Source organism: Bombina bombina, chromosome 4, assembly GCF_027579735.1.
Source record: "Bombina bombina isolate aBomBom1 chromosome 4, aBomBom1.pri, whole genome shotgun sequence".
NCBI lineage: Eukaryota > Metazoa > Chordata > Amphibia > Anura > Bombinatoridae > Bombina > Bombina bombina.
The window spans coordinates 965,531,248-965,549,296 of NC_069502.1; positions in this window are offsets into that span (position 1 = coordinate 965,531,248).

Sequence of the window (18,049 nt, forward strand, 5' to 3'; positions counted from 1 at the left end):
AAAAAAACCTTTACCTGGCTAAAGACAGAGGAGGACTGGGTGTACCGGATCTTGTGAGCTACAGAACTGCTACTTTGTTGCAAAGGATACCGGAATGGTATTCTTTGTCGGATCAGAAGCAGTGGATCCGCTTGGATTCTGACATTTTGAGAATAGGTAATGTAGGTGCTGTGGCGTGGCTGAGTCCATGACACAGACCACCTTTGATCAAGAGATACCCCCTCCTGAACGAAGTGTTTACACAATGGGATAGGCTAACGAGCACTACTACACACATCTCTTCTATTCCTTCCCCTCTATCACCTTTTCGGGGGAATCCCGAAATTCCTCTATCCTTTACCTCCAGCTCGGACACGAGGGCAACGCACATCCGCGACAGAGCTATAGGATCTCTGATCAGGGATGGAGCTGTGATACCGATAAATGAACTGATGGGAACGGAGAAACCTGTGTTCTCCTCCTGGTTCTCGCACGCACAGGTTTCTCATTTTGTACACGGGCACCCTAAAAAAAAACAATTAATCAGGGGACTTACCCCTTTTGAGAACATCTGTATGTCAGAGCACCTAGGGTGGCACCTCCTATCTAAAATATACAGACTGTTGACTCCTATGGACCTTCTGCCTGCTTATGTACATAGGTGGAACTCGGACCTACACTCGGACATAACCTTGCTAAATTGGGCAAAAATCTTCCTTCTACACAAAAAATGTTCAATCTCTGCCAACACACAAGAAATGAATTTTAAATTTCTTTCTCGCTCTTACCTGACCCCAACAAGGCTAAAACAAATCTATAAAAACACTGATGGCAAGTGTTGGAGGGGGTGTGGCGAGGAGGCAGATCTTCTCCACATTTGGTGGAGTTGTGATAAAATCAGACCTTTCTGGAAAGAGGTTGTTACGTATATCAGACACACTTTCTCGGTGCCGCTTCCTCTAGAGCCTGATATTTTGTTGTTCCATTCATTACCTAGAATAGAGGATGCTGCCACGCAACTGCTTTTAACAACCTTTTTGAATTGCGCCAAAGCTCTTATCCCCCAGAGGTGGAAGTCGGTAGTGACTCCCACACTGGCTCACTGGAAGGCACAGGTGTCACACACCCTTAACTTAGATAGACGACACTATTGGGAGTCAGGTAAAGCAGTGACACACGAGCTAATGTTGATTAGGTGGAGAGAGGCCACAGATAATGCGGAGGGTCAAAGAGTTTAGCCATAAATGTTCATGGAAATAAGAGTGTCATTCTGTATTGGCCCTCGCCGGGGCATCTCCCCTCTACTTTCTTAGATGCGCATTCCTTTTTTTTTTTCTTTCCTCTCTTCTCTCCCCTCCCTCCTCCCCTTATCCCCCCTTGCTCTTCTTTCTTCCATTTCCCTTCCCCTAACCTCTGGATATTTGTTGAATTAAAACTGTTTCATTGTCTACGGTCCAGGGGTTTCTCGAACACTTCTATTACAATATTGAAAGTTCAAGCTTTTGTTCTATTTCAAACCCCTGATTGTAACTGTTGTTATGTTATTCTTAATATGTTCGGTAACCTTATACTGTTTTGGACAATATTGTTAAGAAATAAGGAACAAAAAAAAAATGAAAAGAACAGAGCGTGTCAACAGATTTGACGGCAGATGCAGTATATATGTTTGGGACATTAGATGCAGGACCCACTTTGAAATTGTAATTTTGCGATTGTCCTAATTGTGTTGTACTATTTTTTTTTTTATTTGCCTTTTTCATTTTATATTTTAATAAAGCTCTTTTCAAAAAGAAAAAAAATATATATATATATATTATAGTATTATACAAAAAAAAAAAAACAACAAAATTTATGCTTACCTGATAAATTAATTTCTTCTATGGTAAGACGAGTCCACGGAATCATCCATTACTTGTGGGATATTATCCTTCTCTACAGGAAGTGGCAAAGAGCACCACAGCAGAGCTGTCTATATAGCTCCTCCCTTAGCTCCACCCCCCAGTCATTTGACCGAAGGTACAGGAAGGAAAAGGAGAAACTACAAGGTGCAGAGGTGACTGAGTTAAATCAAAAAATATAATCTGTCTTAAAATGACAGGGCGCGCCGTGGACTTGTCTTACCATAGAAGAAATCAATTTATCAGGTAAGCATACATTTAGTTTTCTTTTATAAAGGTAAGACGAGTCCACGGAATCATCCATTACTTGTGGGATACAATACCAAAGCTACAGGACACGGATGAATGGGAGGGACAAGACAGATTGTTAAACAGAAGGCACCACTGCTGGAAGAACTTTTCTCCCAAAAACAGCCTCCGAAGAAGCAAAGGTATCAAATTTGTAAAATTTGGAAAAGGTATGAAGCGAAGACCAAGTCACAGCCTTACAAATCTGTTCAACAGAAGCATAATTTTTAAAAACCCATGTGGAAGCCACCGCTCTAGTAGAGTGAGCTGTAATTCTTTCAGGAGGCTGCTGTCCAGCAGTCTCGTATGCCAAACGGATGATGCTTTTTAGACAAAAGGCAAGAGAGGTAGCCGTAGCTTTTTGACCTCTACGTTTTCCAGAAAAGCCAACAAACAAAGAAGATTTTTGACGGAAATCTTTGGTCGCTTGCAAGTAAAACTTTAAAGCATGAACCACGTCCAAGTTGTGCAATAGACGCTCCTTCTTAGAGGAAGGATTAGGACACAGAGAAGGAACAACAATTTCCTGATTAATATTCTTATTAGAAACAACCTTAGGAAGGAATCCAAGTTTGGTATGCAGAACCATCTTATCAGCATGGAAAACAAGATAAGGCGAGTCGCATTGTAATGCAGATAGTTCAGAAACTCTTCAAACCGAAGAGATAGCAACTAAAAACAGAACTTTTCAAGATAGAAGCTTAATATCTATGGAATGCATAGGTTCAAACGGAACCCCTTGAAGAACTTTAAGAACTAAATTCAAACTCCATGGCAGAGCAACAGGTTTAAACACAGGCTTGATTCTAACTAAAGCCTGACAGAACAACTGAACACCTGGAACATCTGCCAGACGTTTGTGCAGTAGAATTGATAAAGCAGATATCTGTCCCTTTAAGGAACTAACCTTCTTGGATAAAGGACAAAATCCTAGGAATCCTGATCTTACTCCATGAGTAGCCTTTGGATTCGCACCAATAAAGATATTTACGCCATATCTTATGATAAATTTTCCTAGTGACAGGCTTCTGAGCCTGAATCAAGGTATCTATGACCAACTCAGAGAATCCCCGCTTGGATAAAATCAAGCGTTCAATCTCCAGGTAGTTAGCCACAGAGAAACTAGATTTGGATGCTGGAACGGACCTTGAATCAAAAGGTCCTGTCTCAGTGGCAGAGTCCATGATGGAAGAGATGACATCTCAACCAGGTCTGCATACCAAGTCCTGCGTGGCCATGCAGGTGCTATCAAAATCACCAAAGCTCTCTCCTGTTTGATTCTGGCAATTAAACGAGGAAGGAGAGGAAATGGTGGAAACAGATAAGCCAGGTTGAACGACCAGGGTACTGCTAGAGCATCTATCAGTACTGCTTGCGGATCCCTTGATCTGGACCCGTAACAAGAAAGTTTGGCGTTCTGATGAGACACCATCAGATCCAATTCCGGTGTGTCCCATTGATGAATCAATTGTGCAAACACCTCCGGATGAAAAGTTTGACGACTTAGAAAATCTGCTTCCCAGTTCTCCACTCCTGGGATATAGATTGCTGACAGATGGCAAGAGTGAGTCTCTGCCCATCGAAATATTTTGGTAACCTCTATCATCGCTAGAAAACTCTTTGTCCCCCCCTGATGATTGATATATGCTACAGTCGTGATATTGTCCAACTGGAATCTTATGAATCTGGCCGAAGCCAGCTGAGGCCATGCCTGAAGTGCGTTGAATATCGCTCTCAGTTCTAGAACCTCCTCCTGAGTCCACACACCATGTGCTTTCAGGGGGTTCCAGACTGGACCCCAGCCCAATAGGCTGGCGTCTGTCGTCACTATGACCCATGCTGGCCTGCAGAAACCCATTCCCTGGGACAGATGATCCTGTGACAACCACCAAAGAAGAGAGTCTTTGGTCTCTTGATCCAGATTTATCTGAGGAGATAAATCCGCATAATCCCCATTCCACTGTTTGAGCATGCATAGTTGCAGTGACCTGAGATGCAAGCGAGCAAACGGAACTATGTCCATTGCCGCTACCATTAGTCCAATTACCTCCATACACTGAGCCACTGATGGCCGAGGAATGGAATGAAGAGCTCGGCAGGTGGTTAAAATCTTTGATTTCCTGACTTCCGTCAGAAAAATTTTCATGTCCACCGAATCTATCAGAGTTCCCAGGAATGGAACTCTTGTGAGAGGGATAAGTGAACTCTTTATTACGTTCACCTTCCACCCGTGAGATCTTAGAAAAGCCAACACGATGTCCATGTGAGATTTGGCTAGTTGGTAAATTGACGTCTGGATTAAGATATCATCCAGATAAGGCGCCACAGCTATGCCCCGTGGCCTTAGAACTGCCAAAAGGGACCCTAGCACCTTTGTGAAAATTCTGGGAGCCGTGGCCAACCCTAAGGGAAGATCCATAAACTGGTAATGCTTGTCCAGAAAGGCGAACCTGAGGAACTGGTAATGATCTTTGTGGATAGGAATGAGTAGATACTCATCCTTTAAGTCCACGGTGGTCATATATTGACCCTCCTGGATCATTGGCAAAATAGTCCGAATGGTCTCCATCTTGAATTTGTTTAGGATCTTGAGATCCAGAATTGGTCTGAAAGTTCCCTCTTTTTTGGGAACCACAAACAGATTGGAGTAGAACCCTTGCCCCTGTTCTGTTTCCGGAACTGGGAAGATCACTCCCATGGAATATAGGTCTTCTACACAGCGTAAGAACGTCTCTCTTTTTGTCTGGTTTACAGACAATTGAGAAAGATTGAATATCCCCCTTGGGGGAGAATCTTTGAAATCTAGAAGGCACCCCTGGGGTACTATTTCTAAAGCCCAGGAATCCTGAACGTCTCTTGCCCAAGCCTGAGCGAAGAGAGAAAGTCTGCCCCCTACTAGATCCGGTCCAGGATCGGGGGCTTCCCCTTCATGCTGTCTTGGTGGCAGCAGGGGCTTCTTGGCCAGTTTACCCTTGTTCCAAGTCTGGTTAGGTCTCCAGACTGACTTGGATTGAGCAAGATTCCCCTCTTGCTTTGCGGCAGGGGAAGAGGAAGAGGGACCAGCTTTGAAGTTTCGAAAGGAACGAAAATGATTTTGTTTGGTCCTCATCTTATTCGTCTTATCCTGAGGAAGGGCATGGCCTTTCCCTCCAGTGATGTCTGAAATGATCTCTTTCAGTTCAGGCCCGAATAGGGTCTTACCCTTGAAAGGGATAGCTAAAAGCTTAGCCTTTGATGACAGATCAGCAGACCAGGGCCATAACGCTCTGCTCGCTAAAATGGCAAAACCTGAATTCTTTGCCGCTAATTTAGCCAATTGAAAAGCGGCATCTGTAATGAAAGAATTAGCTAGCTTGAGAGCCCTAATTCTATCCAGAATATCCTCTAATGGAGTCTCAACCTGAAGAGCCTCTTCCAGAGCCTCAAACCAAAAGGATGCTGCAGTAGTTACAGGATCAATGCACGCTATAGGTTGGAGAAGAAAACCTTGATGAACAAATATTTTCTTCAGGAGACCCTCTAATTTTTTATCCATAGGATCTTTAAAAGCACAACTGTCCTCAATAGGTATAGTTGTACGCTTAGCCAGGGTAGAAATAGCTCCCTCCACCTTAGGGACCGGCTGCCACGAGTCCCGCATGGCGTCTGATATGGGAAACATTTTCTTAAAAGTAGGAGGGGGAGCGAACGGAATACCTGGTCTATCCCACTCCTTAGAAACAATTTCCAAAATCCTCTTAGGGACCGGAAAAACATCAGTGTAGGCAGGAACCTCTAGGAATCTGTCCATTTTACACAATTTCTCTGGAACTACAATAGGGTCACAATCATCCAGAGTCGCTAAAACCTCCCTGAGCAATAAGCGGAGGTGATCTAGTTTAAATTTAAAAGCCGTCATATCTGAATCTGTCTGAGGGAACATATTTCCTAAGTCAGAAATCTCTCCCTCAGCCAGCAAATCCCTCACTTCAGAACATTGTGAGGGTACATCGCATATAGCTAATAAGGCGTCAGAGGGCTCAGCGTTTGTTCTCACACCAGACCTGCTGCGCTTCCCTTGCAACCCAGGCAGTTTAGATAAAACCTCTGTGAGGGTAGTATTCATAACTGCGGCCATATCTTGCAGGGTGAAAGAATTAGACGCACTAGAAGTACTTGGCGTCACTTGTGCGGGCGTTAATGGTTGTGAAACTTGGGGAGAATTAGATGGCATAACCTGATTCTCTTCTGACTGAGAATCATCCTGCGACATACTTTTAGTAGCTAAAATATGTTCTTTACAATTTATAGACCTTTCAATGCATGAGGGACACATTCTAAGTGAAGGTTCCACAATGACTTCTAAACATATTGAACATTGACTTTCCTCAATGTCAGACATGTTGAACAGGCTAGTAATGACCACAAACAAGCATGAAAACACTTTATTTATTGAAAAATATAACAATCTTAAAAAACGGTACTGCGCCTTTAAGAGAAAAAAAGCATACACGTTCTGCAAAACAGCCTAAACATGCACCAAATTTCTCAAAATTTTGTATGTAGACACACTATAAGTAGTTAAGATTGCACAACAAACATTTTTAATAATTAACCCCTTAATTACCAAACCGGATCGAAAATAGGCCTAGATCCGGAAAAAAAAAACATCAGCACCTTGCACACAGCCCTGCTGTGGCCCTACCTGCCCTCAGGGATCGACAGTGTGGGGTAAAAGCTTCGATTTGGCCCAAAACATACACTAGGGCCCTCAGAAGTTAAAGCTTGCTGCTTGCTGACAAACTAACTGTAGGCCCCGCCCATCTCACTCGATGTTTCCTCAGCCTTTTATAACTAGCCATGTGGGTTCTAAAACCCTAAAGTTAAGCCATGTGGGCCCAAATAAAGTTGCCCAAAACATTCCTTCCCCACAAAAACGTTAAAGCACTCCCTTCAAAAAAACGTTTGCTCACAAACATTTGTCATTCAGTGTCAACCATATATGAAATTGGCCCCATATGCAAGCTAAGTAATGTCCTTCTTTTAGCTCTAGGATTACTGCTTACCCTTACCCTCCTGGGTATAATGTCAGCCTTTCTGAAATACACAGTCTCTCCAGAAAAAATATGACTGAACATTCCTCATTGCTGCATAGCATGAAACCGTTCCTCACACTGAAGTTTCCTGTTCTCCTCAGCCTCTGTGAGAACAGCAATGGACCTTAGTTACAAATGCTAAGATCATTATCCTCCAGGCAGCAGTCTTCATCCATCTGTTGCCTGAGAGTAAATAGTACAAACCGGTACCATTTAAAATAACAAACTCTTGCTTGAAGAAATTAAAAACTAATATTTTATCACCTCTTTCACTTTACCCTTCCTAGTACTTAGAGTAGGCAAAGAGAATGACTGGGGTGTGGAGCTAAGGGAGGAGCTATATAGACAGCTCTGCTGTGGTGCTCTTTGCCACTTCCTGTAGGGAAGGATAATATCCCACAAGTAATGGATGATTCCGTGGATATATATAAAAAACATTGGATATACATGTATCATATACCAACAGCTTCTATTGGTTCAATAGTAATTTTTTTATTTTATTCTTTATTATGAGATTGCAGATAACGAATGAATAGGGGATACATTGAGAATAATTTGTATGTTAAAGGGACATGAAACCCCAAATTTTTCTCTCATGATTCAGATAGAGAATACAATTTTAAACAACTTTCCATTTTACTTCTGCTATCAAATTTGCTTCGTTCTCTTGGTATTCTTTGTTGAAAAAGTAGCAATACATTACTGGGAGCTAGGTAATACATTGGGTAAACCATTAAAATGAGGCATAGAAGTGCAGCCACCAATCAGCAGATCCTGAGCCTACCTAGGTATCCTTTTCAGCAAAAGGATATTAAGAGAACAAAACAAATTAGATAGAAGCAAATTGTAAAGAAAAAATGTGGGTTTCATGTACCTTTAATGGGGAAACATTGCTGTGAGTTTCTAACTTTAAAAGCACTGTCCTCCATGTTAGATAAACCTTTTCAGCCGTGTCAGTCTCATCAGCTTTTAGTGGCAAGAATTTCTATTGTGATAAATCTTGTGAATGTTCAGTGAGACTTTATTTACATTTGCATTATTTGAAGTGTTACTACAGAGAATCCATTTTTGTTTTAGCAAACACACAAACTAGATTGTGTAAGTATACTTTAAAGGGACAGAATAGTCAAAATTAAACTTTCATCATTCAGATAGGGCAGGCAATTTTAAACGATTTTCCAATTTTTTTTTTATCATCAAATTTCCTTTGTTTTCTTGGTATTCTTTGTTGAAAACTAAATCTACGTAGGCTCATATGCTAATTTCTAAGCCCTTGAAGTCTGCCTCTTATTGTATGCATTTTGACAGGTTTTTTTACAGCTAGACATTGCAAGTTTATGTGTGCCCTATAGATAACATTGTGCTCGTTCATGTGGAGTTACCTAGGAGTCAGCACTGATTGGCTAAAATGCAAATCTGTAAAAAATAAATGAAATAAGGGGGCAGTTTGCAGAGACTTAGATACAAGGCAGTTACAGAGGTAAAAACTATATTAATTTAACTATGTTGGTTATGCAAAACTGGGGAATGGGTAATAAAGGGATTATCAATATTTTTAAACATTTTCTGGAGTAGACTGTCCCTTTAAAAACAGGCCCCCCCCCCACGAAGATCAGAGATAAGTGGCAATGTTGTTGTGCTTTTTATTTTTTATGTGAGACACATCACCACTTATCAGAACAGTGAGGGTAAGCCCACTTTCTTTTAAAATATTCCCGGACATACAGGTTTTGCTCGCATGTGCTAGTGCTCATATTACAAGTTGAAAGTAAAACTTTTGTGCGCAAGCAAAATCCGATGCCCACTAACTTCAGGGCTTTGGATATGACATCACGCAAAAAAAATGTTCTATAGACTTAAATGGAGTGCGCAGAAGAAAACCCAAAAGGTGTTATTAATATTTCCCATTCCAATGTTCTTTACATATAGGAAAATGTTATTTTTATTTTAAATAAATATTTCTGTATATACCTATAGCTATATATCTAATCATATAGATATATAGGTATATAATTATATGTATTATTAACATTATGATATATATATATATATATATACTGTATATATATATATATATATATATATATATATATATATATATATAAAACACACAGAGAAAACCCTGCACTCACTTGCAAGCTCACAGCTAAGATTTAAAAGCAAAAATGGAAAGGTTAGTTACCGCATCTGGCCAAATGGGACAAGCCCAGGTACCACGTCGAGGCCCTTTCCAATACCTGGCAACTAACCTTTCCATTTTTGCTTTTAAATCTTAGCTGGGAGCTTGCAAGTGAGTGCAGGGTTTTCTCTGTGTGTTGTATTAATTTTTTTTGTAATTTCCCCTATGGTTCTTGCACTCAGACCTGTCTGGGGTTAACTGCCTGTGACTCTGGAAACACACACAGCTTCTTGTGAGTGCCACTGAGCACCCAGGGCTGAGCATGTTGCAGGGTTATGGGATGTGTACGCGGTCCGTTCTAGGAGCGCAGTCCCCTTCCATGTTTTGTATATATATAAATGCAGTGTCGGGTTAGCGCACATGAAGGATTAGTTATCTGAAGGCACGTTATGTAAATAGTAAACATAAAATATTGAAAATTTAAAAAATATTAATAACAATTATTATAGTTACTGTAATATATATATTTTTTAAGTCTATGTATTTTTTACTGTATTATATGTATATTTTGAGAATATTTTAGTATATCTATAATAATTATTTACATTAATTATTAATATTTTTCAATATTTTCTATTTAATAAATATATAACGTACCTTAATATAACTCATGTCGGGATAGCACACATGAAGAATTATTGTACTCCTATCGGACTAATGTGTACGCTAATTCTTCTTTAAATACTTTTTATGAATATTTTTTTCATCAGATAGTGTTTATATGACTGCAACTGTATATTTGAATGTATTTATGTTGTTTGTCTTAACCCTTTATGGAAGGTCTTCAGCCGTGCTAATCTGACACATGTTAAATTTGATTGCACTCGAGAACACTTTTACTTTCAACTTATAATACTTGTGCACATTAATGCATCATTTGTTACAATTAACAGTTATTTCATATACAAAAATATACCTAAAGAAACAATTTCTCATACATTTTAAACTCTGCAGCTGGTATAAAAAGTAATTGGAAACAAATTAAGGAGACACCAATTTTATAGTGCACTGTCCCTTTAACATTTTCGACAAGGTATTGCATTCCATATGTATACTTCTTGTCCCTGCCTGACAGCTCTAATCTAACTGCTTTTCTTTTTAATCCTCCCCTGGCTATATATGTGCTAAGATTTCCCAATCATAAAACTGTATAATACTCTCCAACTGAAGTTCACTTTCTACTATTTTTACCGGTGCTCTGACTGTACTGTTGTTTAAAAACAAAACATATTACTTCCCTCTTCTACTTAGCCCTACCTAAAATATGATTCTCCTAATAGCACTGTACAACTTAAAGGGACATAACAATCTTTTTTTTTATGTTGTGATTCAAATAGACATAAAATGGAAAGTTGTTTAAAATTGTATGCTCTATTATCTAATTTGCTTTATTGTCTTGGAATCCTTAGTTGAAGGAGCAGCAATGCACTACTGGGAGCTAGCAGAGCATAATTGGTGAGCCAATGAGAATAGAAATATATATGGAGTCACCAACCAGCAGCTAACTCCCTGTATACCAAGAGAACAAAGCAAATTAGATAATTGAAGTATATTGGAAAGATGTTTTACATTGCATGCCCTATCTGAATCATGAAATACAAGTTTTGACTTTACTGTCCCTTTAAGTAATTTATGCACTTTGCAAAGCATATCCCAAACAGGCACTAAAGCTCATACATACCTAGATAGTGCAGGGATCACCTTTATTTGCCCAAACTTTTTTACAGTCTCCCAGGTTCCTTATTTATCTGCTCTTAGAACATTTGTATCCCTTATTTTTTACAAAATGTAAATTCAAAACATGTATATACAAAACATAAAGCATGAAAAATCTGAATGGTAGTTTCTTATACTTTTGTAATTTCATCTTATTTTGAACATCTCTTTGCCATTTGCAGCTGCTTTTGTAGTGTGATACAGTTTATTAACTGTTCTATGATAATGTGATGAGTGTAACAAACTACAAAAGAAACAATTGATAATTATATAAGAAATGAGTAATAAGAAAAAACACAATACAGCTGGGGCGCGATCCGATATAGATCGCAGTTTGCGGCGCAAGCGAGGGAACCGGCGTCGCCCGCAGTTTCAGCTCGCAACTCGAGCCATCCCATATATGTCGCCGTCAGATGCTAACGTGCCGTAAGTCGGATAAACCAGCGATGTCCAGAAATCTGCATAAGTACAAATTTCTGGCGTCGCCAGTGACTTGCGTCACGTTAGAAACTGCCGGCGCCTATAAAACCTGACTAAAGTCTAAAACACCCGCACTGTCTAACACGCCTCCCTAACATAGCCCGCACTGTCTAACACGCCTCCCTAACATAGCCCGCACTGTCTAACCCTCTATCCGCTATCCCCCCTCACTATCCTAACAATAAAAAAGCTATTAACCCCTAAACCGCCGCTCCCGTACCCCGCCGCCAGCTATATTATATCTATAACCCCCTAAAGTGAGCCCCTAACACCGCCGCCATCTATATTAAAATTATTAACCCCTAATGTAAGCCCCTTACACCGCCGCCATCTCTATTAAAATGATTAACCCCTAATTTAATCTACCTACCCCGCCGCCAGCTATATTATCTATATTAACCCTAAGTATATTATAGTTAATATAGGTATTACATTATATATATTAACTATAGTAACCCTAATTATATTAGGGTTAATATAGTTAATATAGTTACTATAGTATTTATATTAACTATATTAACTCTATCTAACCCTAACACCCCTAACTAAATTTATATTAAATTAATCTAATTCATTTATAAACTAAAATATTCCTATTTAAATCTAAATACTTACCTATAAAATAAACCCTAAGATAGCTACAATATAATTAATAATTACATTGTAGCTATGTTAGGGTTAATATTTATTTTACAGGTAAATTGTTAATTATTTTAACTAGGTATAATAGATATTAAATAGTTATTAACTATTTAATATCTACCTAGTTAAAATAATTACCCAATTACCTGTAAAATAAATCCTAACCTAAGTTACAAATACACCTACACTATCAATAAATTTAATAAACTACAAACATCTATCTAAAAATACAATTAAATTAACTAAACTAAATTACAAAAAAAAACAAACACTAAATTACAAAAAATAAAAAAAAGATTACAAGATATTTAAGCTAATTACACCTATTCTAAGCCCCCTAATAAAATAATAAACCCCCAAAATAAAAAAAATTCCCTGCCCTATTCTAAATTAAACAAATTTCAAAGCTCTTTACCTTACCAGCCCTTAAAAGGGCCTTTTGTGGGGCATGCCCCAAAGAATTCAGCTCTTTTGCATACAACAAATACAATCCCCCCCCCCCATTACAACCCACCACCCACATACCCCTATTCTAAAACCACCCAAACCCCCCTTAAAAAAGCCTAACACTACCCCCCTGAAGATCTCCCTGCCTTGTCTTCACCACACCGGGCCGAACTCCTGATCCGATCCGGGCGATGTCTTCCTCCAAGCGGCAAAGAAGAATTCTTCCTCCGGCGATGTCTTCCTCCAAGCGGCAAAGAAGAATTCTTCCTCCGGCGACGTCTTCCTCCAAGCGGCAGCAAAGTCTTCATTCTTCCGGCGGCATCTTCAATCTTCTTTCTTCGCTCCGCCGCCGCGGAGCATCCATCCTGGCCGACTGCTGTACTTGGAATGAGGTACCTTTAAATGACGTCATCCAAGATGGCGTCCGCCGAATTCCGATTGGCTGATAGGATTCTATCAGCCAATCGGAATTAAGTTAGAAAAATCTGATTGGCTGATTGAATCAGCCAATCAGATTCAACTTCAATCCGATTGGCTGATCCAATCAGCCAATCAGATTGAGCTCGCATTCTATTGGCTGTTCCGATCAGCCAATAGAATGCGAGCTCAATCTGATTGGCTGTTCGGATCAGCCAATCGGATTGAACTTGAATCTGATTGGCTGATTCAATCAGCCAATCAGATTTTTCTAACTTAATTCCGATTGGCTGATAGAATCCTATCAGCCGATCGGAATTCGGCGGACGCCATCTTGGATGACGTCATTTAAAGGTACCTCATTCCAAGTACAGCAGTCGGCCAGGATGGATGCTCCGCGGCGGCGGAGCGAAGAAAGAAGATTGAAGATGCCGCCGGAAGAATGAAGACTTTGCTGCCGCTTGGAGGAAGACGCCGCCGGAGGAAGAATTCTTCTTTGCCGCTTGGAGGAAGACATCGCCGGAGGAAGAATTCTTCTTTGCCGCTTGGAGGAAGACATCGCCCGGATCGGATCAGGAGTTCGGCCCGGTGTGGTGAAGACAAGGTAGGGAGATCTTCAGGGGGGTAGTGTTAGGCTTTTTTAAGGGGGGTTTGGGTGGTTTTAGAATAGGGGTATGTGGGTGGTGGGTTGTAATGGGGGGGGGGATTGTATTTGTTGTATGCAAAAGAGCTGAATTCTTTGGGGCATGCCCCACAAAAGGCCCTTTTAAGGGCTGGTAAGGTAAAGAGCTTTGAAATTTGTTTAATTTAGAATAGGGCAGGGAATTTTTTTTATTTTGGGGGTTTATTATTTTATTAGGGGGCTTAGAATAGGTGTAATTAGCTTAAATATCTTGTAATCTTTTTTTTATTTTTTGTAATTTAGAGTTTGTTTTTTTTTGTAATTTAGTTTAGTTAATTTAATTGTATTTTTAGATAGATGTTTGTAGTTTATTAAATTTATTGATAGTGTAGGTGTATTTGTAACTTAGGTTAGGATTTATTTTACAGGTAATTGGGTAATTATTTTAACTAGGTAGATATTAAATAGTTAATAACTATTTAATATCTATTATACCTAGTTAAAATAATTAACAATTTACCTGTAAAATAAATATTAACCCTAACATAGCTACAATGTAATTATTAATTATATTGTAGCTATCTTAGGGTTTGTTTTATAGGTAAGTATTTAGATTTAAATAGGAATATTTTAGTTTATAAATGAATTAGATTAATTTAATATAAATTTAGTTAGGGGTGTTAGGGTTAGATAGAGTTAATATAGTTAATATAAATACTATAGTAACTATATTAACTATATTAACCCTAATATAATTAGGGTTAATATAGTTAATATATATAATGTAATACCTATATTAACTATAATATACTTAGGGTTAATATAGATAATATAGCTGGCGGCGGGGTAGGTAGATTAAATTAGGGGTTAATCATTTTAATAGAGATGGCGGCGGTGTAAGGGGCTTACATTAGGGGTTAATAATATTAATATAGCTGGCGGCGGTATAGGGGGATTAGATTAGGGGTTAATAATTTTTATATAGGTGGCGGCGGTGTAAGGGGTCAGATTAGGGGATAGATAAGGTAGATGGCGGCGGTTTTAGAGGCTCACAGTAGGGGGTTAGTTTATGTAGATGGCGGCGGGGTCCGGGAGCGGCGGTTTAGGGGGTAATAACTTTATTAGGGATTTCGGGGGGGGGGGATCGCGGTTGACAGGGAGATAGACATTGCGCATGCGTTAGGTGTTAGGTTTATTTTAGCAGATCGCGATTGACAGGGAGATAGACATTGCGCATGCGTTAGGTGTTAGGTTTATTTTAGCAGCCAGTTTAGGGAGTTACGGGGCTCCAATAGTCAGCGTAAGGCTTCTTACGGCTGCTTTTTGTGGCGAGGTGAAAATGGAGTAAGTTTTCTCCATTTTCGCCACGTAAGTCCTTACGCTGCATATTGGATACCAAACTGCGCGGGTTTGGTATACCTGCCTATGGCCCAAAAAACTGCGGGCGACGGCAAAAATATACGGGCGTAACTTCTAGGTTACGCCGTATATGTGATACCAAACCCGCGCAAATATTGGCGTCGCCGGCTTTTGCGGGCGACGATTTATATCGGATCGACCCCCTGATGGGAACAACCCTTTATTCTTGGAAAGTGATTACCTGGTATTACATTTTAAGTCATTTATTGAATCAGTATATACTCTGTCTCAATGTCTTGAAAATGACTGACACCAAACGTATTTATGTAAAACTTGTCTGTGATCTAATAACCACTATTAACCCATTTGTTTTACTCTGTATTGACAATTGTTAAAACCTTATGCAATTCTTTTAACATTAAACAGAATGTTCATTTTTTTCGGTTCTAATTAATTTAAGAGGAAATGGTTTTAATCTGGATGCTGCAACTGATTCCTAAATGGAATGGAACCCTAGTTAATGCCATTGCTATCATCTGTATTTGTCCTATTATTTCATTACAAAATGACTGCTGTGAAAAAGGTCTATTACACCAGGTTTGTGCAAGACATGCTTGAGCATTAAATACACATGGTATGAGTTTAAATAATATGAAGCTTGCTTATAAGACCAACTTTCAATCACATCATTCCATTCAAAATGCCAAAGATCACAGAATTTGACAGACAGAAAATCATACTTTTGCATCAGCAATGCCACTCTAAAAGGAAAATACGCAAGCAAACTGGATACTCAAGATGTGGCATTCAAGCTGTTATAAAGAAATTTGAAGAATCAGGAGAGGTGAAAGAGACACTAAACGCAAAATTTGATTCTGATAGAGCATGCAATTTTAAGCAACTTTCTAATTTACTCCTATTAGCAATTTTCTTCGTTCTCTTTCTATCTTCATTTAAAAAGCAGGAATGTGATGCATAGGAGCCAGTCCATTTTTGGTTGAGAACCTGGGTTATGCTTGCTTATTGGTGGGTAAATGTCAGCCTCCAATAAGCAAGTGCTATCCATGGTGCTGAACCTAAAATGGGCTGGCAGCTAAGATTAACATTCATGATTTTCAAATAAAGATAGAAAGGGAACGAAGACAAATTGATAATATGAGTAAATTAGAAAGTTGCTTAAAATTGCATGCTCTATCTGAATCATGAAAGAATAAAATTGGGTTCAGTGTCCCTTGAAGGACAAAAAAAGGACTGGAAGGCCAAGAAAACTTTCAAAATCTGATAAGAAGTTTCTCAGAGTTTCTTCTTTGAGAGACCGGGAAGAAGTCCAGCAAGGACCTGGCTCAGCATCTGTCAGTTTCATCAAGATGCCAAGTCGACCCTTCTACAGTCTGAAGAAGCTTGATCAGGAATGGTGTTTGTGGAAAGGTAGCAGTCAAGAAACTACTTTTTCAGAAGGGGAACAGGGTGAAAAGGCTTAGATATGATAAAGCTCACAAAGATTGGAATGAAGATCAGTGGAAAAGATCGAGTGATGAATCCAAATTTGAAATGTTTGGGTTCAATCGTCAACAATATGTGAGAAGAAAAGTTAGAGAGATGGAAGAATGAGTGCTTGCGGCCTTCAGTAAAACATGGCGAAGGGTCTGTCCAGGTATGGGGCTGCATTTCTGCCAGTGTTGGTGATATAGTCCAAATTGATGGGATCATGAATGGTGAAAAGTACAGACAGGTTTAAATTCATCATGCCATCCCTTCTGGAAAGTGCCTGATTGGGAATAGTTTTAATTTTCAGCATGAACCCAAGCACACTGCTAGTGCAGTGAAATCATATTTTGAGACAAAAAAATACAGCTGATAAAACACTGACAGTCATGGACTCGCTTCCACAGAGTACAGACCGGGATATTATAGAGGCTGTATGGGATCACTTGGACAGAGAAAGATATAAAAGACAACCTAAATCTAAAGAAGAACTCTGGAAAGTGCTGAAAGAAGCCTGGTATAATGTACCAGAAGATTACTTCAGAAAACCTCAGGACAGTCTCCCCAAAAGAGTTCAGAATGTGCTCAGTGTCAAGGTAGGTCACACTACATACTGACTTTTGCCTGGAGAAGCCATTTTGTTCTGAAATTTTTTTATTTTTTTTTAAATATTTCGTGTACATATTACCTGTATTTTCTGTTTGTATCTTAATAAAGAGATCAAAAAATCAATATGGATGGTCATTAAAACTTTGCTAAAACAACAAATTCAGGCAAGTGTTTCTAGATAAGCTGTCCAACCTCTTCTGAAAAAGCACAACAAAACAGGCAGTGTTGAGGGTGCAGTGGTAGGTCAAGAAAACTTAGTGCAGCAGATGAAAAACACATCATGCTTATTTCAATTCACAATCAGAAGATGTCCAGCAGTGTCATCAAACCAGTGGGACCCTAATACACCCATCTGTCCGGAGAAGTTTGGTCAGAAGTGGACTTCATGGAAGAGTTGCAGCTAAAAGCCATACTTTCGACGTGGCATCAAGGCCAAACGACCCAACTTTGCAGGAAAACACAAGAAGTGGAGTGCAGAAAAATGGCAGTAGGTGCTCGGGACTAATGAGTCAAAATATGAAATATTTGCCTGTAGCAAAAGGCAGTTTGCCAAAGGGCTGGAGAGCGGTACAAGAATGAGTGTCTGAAGGCAACAGTGAAGCATGGTGGAGGTTTCTTGCATGTTTGCAAATGGAGTATTTGGTCAGAATTAATTATTTCAATGCTGAGAAGAACAGACTTATCCATCATGCAATACCATCAGGGAGGCATCTGATTGGTCGCAAAAAGGGCCTTTTGCGGGGCATTGTCACAAAGTAATCAGCTCTTTTACCTGTAATCTGACCCCCCTACACTGTCGCCACCTATATTAAATATATTAACCCCTAATCTAATCCCCCTACACTGCCGCCAC